The sequence below is a fragment of the Ruditapes philippinarum genome, unplaced genomic scaffold, assembly GCF_026571515.1.
Source record: "Ruditapes philippinarum isolate M1 unplaced genomic scaffold, ASM2657151v2 ctg10860_1_1_1_1, whole genome shotgun sequence".
In the NCBI taxonomy this organism is placed as follows: domain Eukaryota; kingdom Metazoa; phylum Mollusca; class Bivalvia; order Venerida; family Veneridae; genus Ruditapes; species Ruditapes philippinarum.
Genome location: NW_026865968.1, coordinates 15411 through 28946, shown reverse-complemented (window position 1 = coordinate 28946; position 13536 = coordinate 15411). Strand labels below are relative to the sequence as shown.

The following is a 13536-nucleotide window of genomic DNA, read 5'->3' as shown; positions in this document are numbered from 1 at the left end:
CTCTCTTGCAGTGTTTTGAACATTTAGGACTGAAATTGATTGGTTTTATTTGCAAAATAAGCAGACAGATTGATTTTATGAGAACCGGCCCTGCCCCATTTTCTTGATGAAATTTCCTCGAGGTACCTTTTCATGGCAAAAAAAAAACTGCTGGCCCATTGGACCACCAACCTTGCAATAATTAGCGGACTGATGCAAAATTTAGTTGCCTCGGACTTGCGCTTATTTTGAAGACTGGAAATTTTCACGAATCTGTAGTTTTGTTTCACCGTTCACCATGTTATGTTTCTGGTAGAGAGTGACGTCACAAGTACTGGGTCGCGCGCCCTGGTAGACAGACGTTTAACTGTAAGGACGGTTCACTACCAAGACGGTTCACTACCAAATGACTTCCAGAAGTTTCACTCCTATTTTATACCAAAATTATTCTGATACTTGTGATATAGTAAAATATAACTTAAATTTAATAAAAATGAATTAAAGTACTTAAAGGGGTTAAACTTCAATTAATCTCAATACTCCAAGTGTATGTTTCATAATTGTTTAAGTTTATTTATTTTACTTGATTGGAGAAATCTTTGCAAATCATCTTACATAATTTATTCATATCTCACTGATTTAATATTATTTTACTTTTGTTATATATTAATAGCAAAATTCTGGAAAAAGTTTCTGTTTCCAAGACCTGTGTTATATGCGGTTGTTGTCTGAAAACAATTTAAATGATTCAATAAACAACTGATTTAATAGTAAACTGTTAATGCTAACAACTGATGTATAATAGTGATGTCAAACTGTTAGTTGATAGTCTTGGTGTTTATAATATACCACTAAGTAGGTGACAGATTACTGTTGACACCACAATTATATAAGTTTGTTTAATGGCTACTGTTTAATGATAAAGCAATTTAAAAGAATAATTAATTTCATACACATTTTTTTGGCATTTCATAGTTTTAAACTTACTAAAAATTATAAATATATTTAATATATAGATTTTTTATTACTAATGTAGCAGGAAGCCTCTCTGACCTAATGTTCCCTCCTGCTGCCCACTTGAAAACTGCTTGGATGTTTACCAGAATTTCAACAGCTTTGAAAGGCACTGTAACAACAAACATGTCAATAAAATAAAACTATACAAGAAAAGCATTGATACAAAGCATCAAAGGGCGTCCAAGCAAGAAATGCAGCAAGTGAAGATGAACTAGTAGACATATGATGACAAGATATTCTTATAAACTACCAGAAATGTATATCACTTATGAATGAGCGGACGAAAGACATTGTTCATTATGAACTTTGATTGGCATGCTAGAGGTTAGAATATTACTTGTTATTTCTTTATGATCGCGGTTATTAATAGCAACTGATATACATGTATGCAATCATTTATAATCCATATGTGTAACGCATGATCAACACGTACCACACCTTTGTAATTGTCCCTTATTATGTTATCGCTATTAGCGAAGACCCCCTCTTAAGGTATCTGTTCACACTTTAAGTTAGTAAAAATATGACACTGGTTATATTACCATGTTGATCATGTTGAGCATAATTGTTTATTATACAATAACTGTAATATCTATTAATTTTATAGGCCCCCCTAACCCCCCCCCCCCAACGTTGCAGGGCCAATTTAACCCAAGGGCTTTTATTTGCACAAACTTGGTACACACCCATAAGAAGATGTTTCATGCTAAACATCTAAGCTCTAGCTCATTGGGCTTTTAAAAAGAAGATTTTTTTTTAAGTTACACTATACAAATATAGTCAAAAACAATGACACCCCTGGGGCCGGGCCAGTTTTGACCCCAGGGCTTTTATTTGAACAAACTTTGTAGACACTAACTAGAAGATGTTCCATGCTTAATATCTAAACTCTAGCTATTTGGGTTTTTCAAAGAAGATTTTAAGTTTTTGCTATACACATATAAAGAAAATCAATGACCCCGGGGCGGGGCCAATTTGACCCAAGGTCTTTTATTTGAACAAACTTTGTAGACACCCACTTAAAGATGTTTCATGCTTAATATCTTAACTCTAGCTATTTGGGTTTTTTCAAAGAAGATTTTTAAGGTATTGCTATACACACATAAGGAAAATCAATGACCCCCGGGGCGGTGCCAATTTTGACCCCAGGACTTTTATTTGAACAAACTTGGTAGACACGTATTAGAACATGTTTCATGCTAAATATCTTAGCTCTAACTCTTTTGGTTCTTTAAAAGAAGATTTTTTAAGTTTTTACTATATGCATATAGGGAAAATCAATGACCCCCCGGGGCGGGGCCAATTTTGACCCCAGGGCTTTTATTTGAACAAACTTGGTAGACACTTATTAGAACCTGTTTCATGCTAAATATCTTAGCTCTAACTCTTTTGGTTCTTTAAAAGAAGATTTTTTAAGTTTTTACTATATGCACATAGGGAAAATCAATGACCCCCTGGGGCGGGGCTAATTTTGACCCGAGGGCTTTTATTTGAACAAACTTGGTAGACACCTATTAGAACATGTTTGATGCTCAATATCTTAGCCATAGCTCTTTGAGTTCTTTAAAAGAAGATTTTTTAAGTTTTTACTATATGCATATAGGTAAAATCAATGACCCCCCGGGGCGGGGCCAATTTTGACCCCAGAACTTTTATTTGAACAAACTTGGTAGACACCAATTAGAACATGTTTCATGCTAACTATCTTAGCTCTAGCTCTTTGGGTTCTTTAAAAGAAGATTTTTTAAGTTTTTACTATATGCATATAGGGAAAATCAATGACCCCCCGGGTTGGGGCCAATTTTGATCCCAGGGCTTTTATTTGAACAAACTTGGTAGACACTCACTAGAAGATGTTTCATGCCAAATATCTAAGCTCTAGCTCTTATGGTTTTTTAAAAGAAGATATTTAAAGTTTTTTCTTTCGGTTGCCATGGCAACCAGAGTTCTGCATGGAATTAAATTCTTTGAACAATTTTTAAAGGTGACCACCAAAGGGACATTCCTGTGAAGTTTGGATGAAATTGGCTAAGTGGTTTATGAGGAGATGTCATTTAAAGTAAAAGTTTACGGACGGACGGACAATTTCTAATTGTAACGATATCAAACATCTACTCCAAAACCGGGAGAGACCGGACAATAAACATGTGGTACTATTCGCCGGTCACTAGTAAATCCCGGTCAAAATAGACCGGTAATTACCGATAGGAGTGATAAATAGATATATCTATAAATAGATTTTTGGAACATTTAGGTCATCAACTGATCATTCTAGGATACATGTACAACAATAACATACCATGATAACCCACTGTGTACTACAAAATGATAAATAAGAAACCCCGAAGAGCGGGATTTATTGACGGAAAAGGTTATTTCATTTGAAAATGTTTGCATTGCGAAATTCTCCAGTTGGCTATTCATTGTAACATATCGCGACATTTCATTCTTAATTAATAATCAAGCACTCGGAATGATCGGCTTTTATTAGGACCGACTAAGGCTCAAGAAGTTGCTGTCGCCCTTTCACAAAATCTGATTTCATTCCATAAGGGCGCCGCGCTTCGGCGCGGACGCCAAAAAGTGTCCAAACTGCTCTTTGAAGTCTGCTACAGAATATAATGTAAGGAAACACCAAGAAAAGGTACATAAAATGAGAAGTGTGATAGAGTTTTAAGATTCTGAAAACGGAAAATACATCAACCCAGGAGAAAAACTTCCATACAGATTTGATCACTGCCAAAGAATGTGCAATAAAAGAAAAGCCATTGAAGGGACAGATCTTCTAGTTAGAGGCGGACAATTAAGTGTGCCGGGATCAGGTTGCAGAAGAACACGAGGGAAATATCATTGTGAAATACAAACAGAATAAAAAATAAACTGTTTTGAATTCAATAATCAGAGTGATAATTTTATTATTTTCTTTTGTTATATCATAGCATGTTGTATCATTCAGATCTATCTTTTGTCATTCCTACATTTTTTAGGTTAACAAAATTGTTTTGAAAATTTTGGTCTTAAGAAGGGGGGAATGTAGTAGGAATGCCTATCATTACATTTTACTGATAGAATCTCATTTTCAGAATAATATATAAACAATGAATACTTTTTCTTAGCCTTATTTATTAATTATCAATACATTTAAATAGTATCTTTTCAGAATCATTCAGCCGGCATTTTTTTCTATCTATAGTAACTGTAAGCATAACTTAATGCATTATTTCATGATATTCATGCTAGTCATATCTTATGTAAGGATTTTATATACTAGAGGGCTGTTCACAAATTTAAATTTAACTTAATACACTTCAATACATTTTAAAGAAGAATATTGATTATAATAATCAATATTCTTCTTTAAAATGAAATGATGAAATTTACAATGAAGTTACTTCATAGTAAATTTAATCATTTCATAGTAAATTTCATCATTTCTTTGTTAAATCACCTTAGCCATACATAATATGTCATTGTTGTTCATAAAAATTTTCATTTTTAATTTATTTTATACTATTATCTTTCTTAATTTATTATACATGTAAATAGAATTTTCTAATGCAGTTAAAAATAAAATTTTAGAAATTTGTCTTTCATTTCAATCTCTCATCAAACTTTCCTAATAACATTTTTAAAGGAATGGGAGTGAAACGTCCATACAATTACAAATTGGGAGTGAAATGTCTAGGTGTGAACCGTCTTGGGAGTGAATCGTCTCAATAGTGAAACATCTTGTGAGTGAAACGTCTGACATCCGTGGAAATATGTTGCATTTTACGTATGATGTTTCATGAAAATATATTCCATATTTCACTGATACGAAGAAATATCCTCTTATAAATTTGCTTATATTTTTTGATTATTGATAGAATGTCAAGCTCTTGTGAATAAACATTAATTACATTGTATCAAAGGGGATTTCTACTTTCGTTTTCGGTCGTACACATTTTGATTATCATACCCCCATACACTAGGACCAGCTGTTTTACAATTATTAATCAAAATTAGGGATTCGTTAAAAGAAAAGCTTAACAAAAGTCTGATTAAAAGCGAGCTCAACGAGCGCGAGCTTTACGGTAACGCAAGTACCTGCTAAGTGATGGTTTTGAAAACTTTCGTCAGAAGTACCGAATTGGACACATCGCAACTTTTCGAATTTAAATATAACGATAAAAACTGAGGAATTCTGACTGAAAACGGATGTGTAGACTGGTCACCCGCGCACGTCTATGGGAACCATAATTGGACAGGGAACCAGAAGAACGGACGCTGTGTATAAAATATCGAATGACAGTTTTAAAATGGAAAATGTAAAATGGAAATTGAAGGCGCCATTTTGTTTGAAAAATCTGATAAATAAAAACATTTTTTTGTCGAAAGTTGTTGTGAAAACTATCTAGAATGAAAAATGGTCTAACTAAGAACATGAATCTGAACACCAATATCTTTTATTCAGTCGTTAACGATGTACAGACGTTTAAAGTATTGTTTACGTGACGTCACAATGTAGCGCCAAACAGCACATGCAAAACAATGGAATCAAGTACGCTATTTTAATGTCGTACTCATTCGACCATAACATACTGTTAAATGTTCTTGAAAGTCAATATGGCGTCTTTGGATCTGCGCTGGAATGGATAGATTCATATTTGAGGCCGCGTAGCTGTCGAGTGAGTGTTAACTCGAATGTGTCATCAGAACGGGAACTTGACTGTAGTGTCCCCCAGGGAAGCTGTTTGGGCCCTTGGCTCTACTTGACGTACGCAGGAACTATCTTTGACATTGTACCTCCCTCCATTTCCGTGCACGGATTTGCCGACGACCACATTGCGAATAAACGTTTTAAACCATCACCTACCGCAGAAGCAAGCGCAATTCGGGACCTCCAGGACTGTGCAGTGCATATAAATGAGTGGATGAACAGCAACAAGTTAAAAATGAACAATTCAAAGACAGAGTTTATTCTTTTCGGAAGTCGTCCACAGCTGAATAAGTGTAACACCAAATAAATCAATATATGTGGTAATGTTATTGAATCACAACATTGTATACGGTATCTTGGTGCTTTTTTGGATGAGTCTCTAAATTTCAAAGATCACATTAAAAGAAAGTGTAGAACTGCTATGTTAAACTATTTCAAGATCAAGAGCATTCGAAAGTATCTGACAAAGGAAGCCGCTGAAACACTTGTTTTATCTTTAGTAATATCCCATTTAGATTATTGCAACATCATTCTATACGGCATATCTCAAAATGAATTAGCCAAACTTCAACGTATTCAAAATATGTGTGCCAAACTGGTGTTAGGTCGTTCCAAGTACAGGGTTAGAATTTAGCAAAATTTTCTACTTGCAGATTTTTGCAAGTGATCAAATGTTTAACTGGCAATATGAGGTAGTCAACTGACAATTCCATGATCACGTATCTTATTATTATTATGATTTTTATAATACACATTGACAAATTATGCGTATTTTAAAAAACTATTTTGAACATCTGGTATGACAAATGATAATAAGTTTGAATGTCTATTGAATATCAGAAACATCTTTTTCACTGGTAAACACAGATGTCTTCTTGTAACGAAACAAAAACATTTCAACTCGTTAATTTATAAATGTTATAAACAATTGTTTAGGGATCAGATTAGATATACCAGAGGAACACCCACTGGTGCCAATGTACATTTATAAACTTGTTCATGTTATGTAATTAATTAGGACCTTCATTAATTGTAAGATATTTTGTACTTGATTACACCAACAGCCTGAAAACTCAGAGGCACTGTCTGATCTACTATTTCAGCTTAAAAGTAAACACTTTACAGAGGAATGCTACAAATTTACATTGGACCCTGATATAACATCTTGGATGCTCTAACCAATAGTGTTTGGCTGTTATAAATAGTCCATCAAAATATAGTCACAGAAAAAATAAATAGAGCAACCAAAAATTGATTTTTAAGTTTTTAAGGTAAACGTCATCAGTTACTGCATCTGGCACAGTAAACACCATCAGTTTCTGCAGCGGGCAGTTGCCAAGCATCATCATCAGCTCAGAAGATAACAATTATGTAAACGTCCAAAATGAACAGTCACTTGCAAATAAATGCCAGCTAGAGTATTTTTTACTGGTATTATTAGATTTTAACTGGCATTTTGCCAGTATGCCAGCTTAAATTCGAACCCTGAAGTATGATAGTTCTAAACAGGCATTATTCGATCTGCACTGGCTTCCGATTAAAGCACGAATCAGTTTCAAGATACTGACATACATGTATAACTGTTCGGTAGGAAACGCACCATCATATTTAATAGAGCTTTTGTCTAATCAAGTGTCAAAACGAACCTTAAGATCATCTGAATCCTCAGTTGGTTGTTATGTTGTTCCTTTTAATAAGAAGAGGACTTTTTCTGACAGAGCTTTTAGCACGATAGGACCAAAATTGTGGAATGAACTACCTATTAATATGAGAAAATGTGAATCTGTTGAAATTTTCAAGACAACTGAAATCATTTTACTTCAAGGACTTTTTTGCACTTTTTTAAGTGACGCTGAATGCATTGTCTGTTCCTAATTGTTTTGTGCATGTTTGTATATTTCTAGTGTTTTTATTATTTTCAATGTATAATAATATAATAAAGTCTAGCCCATGTGTTATCATGTGCAGGGGTGCAGGGGTGTAGATTGTTACATGTTGGTGGGGATTGACCCAATCACTGTGACCGTCGCACTGCTGGGAGTATTGTGTATGGTAGCACTGGGAGTAGCACATATAAGGTATATAGCTGTACAACGCCATTGAATATGTATCCTATATGTAGAAATAGGCGTTAAATCAAGTTTTCAAGTTTCAAGTTTCAAGTACACGTTTTAAGTTTTACAATTATTTCACTTTTAATATTCTTTTTTTTGCTTGAAAAATTATAGAGTGAAATAAAATAAACAAACAAAGTGTTATCAACGTTTTCAAAACTCGTTATTCATTTAACGACAGGGGTGGGGCCATATTTAACACAGTACGGGTGACGTCACGCATTTGAAATAAAATGAGCGATTATTTCATACTGTTTCACGTTTAAAGTACATCGAGCTCGCTTTGAGGCTTTGCCTTTTTCATATTATCAATTTTGGCCTACTTTCACTTTGGACAGACTTTGTGAAAACAAACATGGCTGACAAAGCGGAATCACCTTAATGACAGGGGCAGATCCATATTTAACACAGTATTCTGTTTTCTCGGGGGGTTAAGGACTAAACTTGGTTGCATAATAATTATTCATAAAACATTCTGTTACAGTATTTTTAGCCCGATACACAGAGAAATACCTTATTAACAAAATACAAAGAAAGAAAGATCGTAACTGTAAACAAAACTAAAGATATTTCTGCTTGTATATACTGACCTTCACCCTCTATGTGAAGCAGGTGCTTTCTCGTATTCTCATGGAATTTGATTGGTTGTTAAGGCTGGTCGCTATGTGATGATTTTATTCTACATACCAGTTCAAATCATTAGTGCCACACCTAATTAAGTGTTAAATGGCCTAAATCTGTAATTTTATTGTGTTTTAATAACAGCTTGGCAGGCCATATCAAACTTTAAGGATCATATTGAAGCCTCTTTGGTACCAAATGATTTTGATTGTTCCAAAAATAGTTTGAACTCCTTTTATTGTTGTTATTTACAGTATCTCTCTAATATATTTTAAGTTTACGTTTATTTATTAGTTACTTTTTAGTTATATGAACATTTAACAATGAATACTACTGTTTTCCATTGCAGTTGTCAAAAATGAAATGTGTTTAGGACAAACAATGTTTCATTATTGGTTTTTAATTGGAGTTCATATCTTTTTTATACTATCTATTCGTGGAACAAATATTTTGAGCTGTATTGTATAAATAGTAGTGCGAGACCGTCATTTGAAGCGTCTTGCATCAGAGACCCGCTACTGGTTGGGGACCACCAAACCCGGACAGCCCGAAAATGCTTAATTTGGTATTTTCTTTGTTCAGTGGTTAAAGGCCCAACTGGACTATAAAAGCCAGCAGATGGCGCTAGGGCAGGTTTCTTATTAGTTAATATTAATTTTATGCATGCTTCACTTCAGGGACCCTTTTTCAAAGATTTAAGATTAATTACCAAATGCATTTAAACAACACTTGGCATGTTTGTAGGCATAGATATTTTTGATAAAGATTGACCAAAATTATTCAAAATATAACTTTGTTAAGTGTATTTCTGGAAAAAAATACTGGCTGTCAAATTTGAAATTTGAATTTCCCTGGGAGGAGCCATGTGATCATTACAGGTCATGAACCTTCAGTAGTAAACAGAAGCACGTGGCAGTGTTTATTTCAGGGAGAGAGATTTGTAGCAGACGATGTATATTTCAGGGAGCAGAGACGACACATTGGAATGCTGAATAAAACAATAACTTTTACTGACTTGCTTTATCAAATCCAACAAATTTACAATAATCCATTAATCTATGATTTTTTTTTAATTTCAAAGTACTGATTTAACTTGTATTTGAATGGTTTAAACTTCATGAAAACAGTAAAAGAAACTTCCAGGTATATTTCATTTACACTATATTTTGTTGTAAATATCTTGTAGTCAAAAATTACATTTCACAAATGTTAATCAAACTAAATGTTGGATATGCATAAAAAATTTATACATTAACAGTTTAAAAGTATTTTAAATTCCTGTCAAGAACATTTTTAGCAGGTTGTTCCTAAAAGAAATGCCCCATGTAAGGCACATCTTTTGGATTCTGACTTGATGAATGACACATAAAGCATTCCAGTGAAAAAAAAAGAAAAACAACCGACTTCAAAAATAATATCTGGACAAGATGACTTGATAATGTCTTTAATTAATCTTTGAGTATTAAACCTCTCCTGTGTAAAATCCGCTGTTTTTGTTTACATTCTCTCTGCAGGTTAACACTGCATGCTATTTATAGTTCAGGGTTTATAACAGACAGTTTTACATCACTAATTAGTCACACCCACAAATACTCGCTGCCGCGGCAGCGAATGTTGCCCCTTTAACAGTCACTTTTTTATCAACAATAAGTGCATGTTTCTTTTAAAATTAAGTAAATAAATTTATTTCAACCTCCATAAATGGTAATATTTTAATGTCTATTTCAAGAATGTTGACGTTGAAATTCGGGGGTCAAGAAAGCAATGACCTCATATACCAGCTTTAATCATTTGCAGAGTGAATGATAGAATATCCAAAGCTTCAGCATTTGTTGCTGACATATTGTATATCATGTCACAAATCAAAAATCAAAACATCCAAGCTTTTATCTGAATTAATTCACATCATGTAGACATGTACATATCTGTCCGGACACATGGTACTGTAGTGTAGACAATTTAGGTAATTTTTGATACTCTCCTTGTCGAGCCTCAGATATAATTGTCAATACAATCAGAAATAAACAAACTAGTTTGTCAGTTAGGAGAAGAACCTAGCTGTACTGTGTCAAATTTTTTGGTCTCTCTGTTAAAAATTATGAAATCTGTACAAAAAAATCTTTCAAAAGTGTCCGGTTGATGGTCTCCGACCAGTACAGGTTTCTGCAACATGAAAAAAACTAGAAAATTGATAATTTTTGGGGGGAAATTGATGAATTTAATGTTTATTCTCTGGATTTTACGATTATTTCCACGGTTATTTTCGTTTTTTATCTGTTTTTGTCGCATTTCTTTTATTTTTTTAACGGAGATGAAACAGGGATACGTGTGACGTCACACGTACTCGTCACTGCATTTGAAATAAAAATGAGCGATTATTTCATACTATTTCACGTTAAAAGTACATCGATCGCTTTGAGGCTTTACCTTTTTCATATTATTTGTTTTTTTTTTTCAATTTAAGATTATTAGCCTCACGCGGAAATTCCCCAAATTCGAACTTTCGTTTTCAATTGATAAAACATTGGTAATTTACCTATGAGAATTAATTATTTTTGACTTTTTATGTTGTAACTTGGAAAATAAATTTATATTCTAATCATTGAATAAAAGCCGATATTAATTAAATAATTCAGTGTATATTGCGAGGTCGCAATATTTAAGAAGGGGGAGGGAAGAATTGAATTTATATGGACTGTTGTAGAGATCAACTTTATACTTGAAGTTAACTGATATTGGATGAGTTGTAAAAATTTTCTGATTGATTCAGAATACTGATGAGTTATATTTTGAGAATTGTTTTCTTCAAATAGAATTATTTGATGTGGATTATTCTTTCAGTTTGTATGTATGATAATGACGGGACGTCATTTTCTAAGGTGGGGAAGTGTGTAACAGGATGGATAATTTGAGTGTCTTGATACATTTTTGGTTGTTTGAGTTGTTTCCCTTGGTTTCCCGCAATTTTGATCATGTGACTAGTTTTGTCTTTGTTGAAGCGGCTTTGTAAAATTTAAGTTCAGACATTTTCTTAGTGTTTTAAATTTATTTAAAATTTGGATTATTGATAGTTGGTCAGTATGATTTTGAGTTGTATTTGGTTATTATCAGTGTTTTAAAGAGTGTATGTCATCGATTTGTTTTTTAATTAATTAATGATTGTGGTCTTATTTGAAATATCATTAGTTTTCGTGGTTTGAGAATTGTTTCAGAAAAAGCAGTAAATCTATCTTTCTATTAACTTAATATCACATTTCATTCCCATCACTTTGCACATTTTGTTTATTATAATTTGCAGAAATTACAGCACAGAGAGTTTGGTTGTATGTGTGTTTTGGAGAAGATGATGTAATATGATATAATTGTACATTCAGTTCCACAAACTGGTAAGTTTGGATATTCTCTATGATTGTTATGTATTTTATGATTATTTCATTAAATGGACTATTTATGTTAATGGCAGCCAATAGAAAGCATATAACTATATTATATGTTAATGTACGTACCTATAGATGAGTGATATGTGTAATGTGTTGCAAATATCTATTTGTAATTGATCAACTAAATAAGGATGTTTTTATAATTGATAATTATGCTTTTCAGATATAGGAACTGGATTTTACTTTATTTTTATGTTGATATAATTTGTTTACTTTCAGAGTGTTGATCAATTCGATTGATTGAGATTTATTGAAGGTTTATTGACGATTCATTGACGATTGATTTTGTCGATATTTGGATATGTAAGATTGATATACATGTATGTGTCAGAACTAGAAGATAAATAAATACATTAGAACTGTGCACAGTTATTTGTTTGGAAAGACATCTTTGATCCATATTTAGACGCCGCGGAGATAAGAGTAGAACCCAATTTCTTGGTTATTACAACCTTTTAATTTCAACCAAGTTACAATGTTAACATTTCATTTAAGTAAAAATTAAGGCTTACAGACAACTCACCCCCCAGACAATTCACCCTAAGCCATTTTTTCCAGACAATTCACCCACCAGACAGTTCACCCCACATTATTGGAAAAATGACACAGACAATTCACCCCACATTTCTTTAATTTTAATTTTGATGAAATTTATCTTAAAATTAGAAGATGCAATAAACAAATTTGTTGTGTTTCTTTACACAATTAATATTTATAAAATATTTAGTCATATTTAAATTAATTATTATAATTTATTACTTAAAAATAATATTTGTTACTATGCGTTAATATTTTTACATATTATTTTACATACAAACTGTAAAAATTACAAATTCACCATAAATTTGTCTTAATTTGTTTAAGTGCTATTGATGTTATTATAAGATGACATATCAAAGATATTAACATGTGATAATCATTTGCTCTTAAATCTCTTTCATTCTAACAACTCATTGGATGCTTACGACACATCATCTACAAATAAATTTTGTGCACACGCGGCCAATTAAATTTTTTTGAGAAGCTATTCAAGACATGCTGTCTTGTGAAATATGACATTTCGAGTGGATGTTTGTATACTTTTAATAGCCCTTTATCCCTTAACACTTTTTTTTTCATCCTTAATTGATTATAAAGGAAGGTGTTAAGTGCTTCTGATGAAAGAGTGGATGTAGAATAAACAATATGCTTTTCAGCACTTTAAGATAATGGATAATTAAATTATTCCTGCAGACAGTTGTATATGTTTGCATTATATAGACAATAAAAATATCAAGACTATTAAATAAATGATAGATAATATGTTTATAAAAAGTGCATACATTATGGGCATTTCCCTCAATATAAACTATGTGCTATTTGATGTGATTGAATAAAATAATATAACATAACAAATTAATATATATCAAATTTTGAAACTTGACTTGCTTGTTTTCTTCTTCTTTTCAACCCCTTTAATAGAATAATAAATTTTTTGTTGTAAATTAATAAATATACAGACTTTTTGATTTTTGTAACAATAAACATGAGGGGTGAATTGTCTTATCTATTTCGGGGGGTGAACTGTCTTGAGGGGTGAGTTGTCTTGGTTTTTTGGGCGGTGAATCGTCTGGGGGGTGAGTCGTCTTGTTTCCAAAATTAATTTACTTATCACTTACGAACTTTC

General features: G+C 32.6%; 1 long non-coding RNA gene across 1 annotated transcript; it reads left to right on the top strand.

The window, feature by feature from the left end:
- Positions 1 to 11016: 11016 nt before the first annotated feature.
- Positions 11017 to 12234, top strand: LOC132730910 (uncharacterized). Its single transcript, XR_009625811.1, has 3 exons — positions 11017 to 11504; positions 11729 to 11816; positions 12090 to 12234. It is a non-coding gene; the product is annotated as an uncharacterized LOC132730910 (long non-coding RNA).
- Positions 12235 to 13536: the final 1302 nt, after the last annotated feature.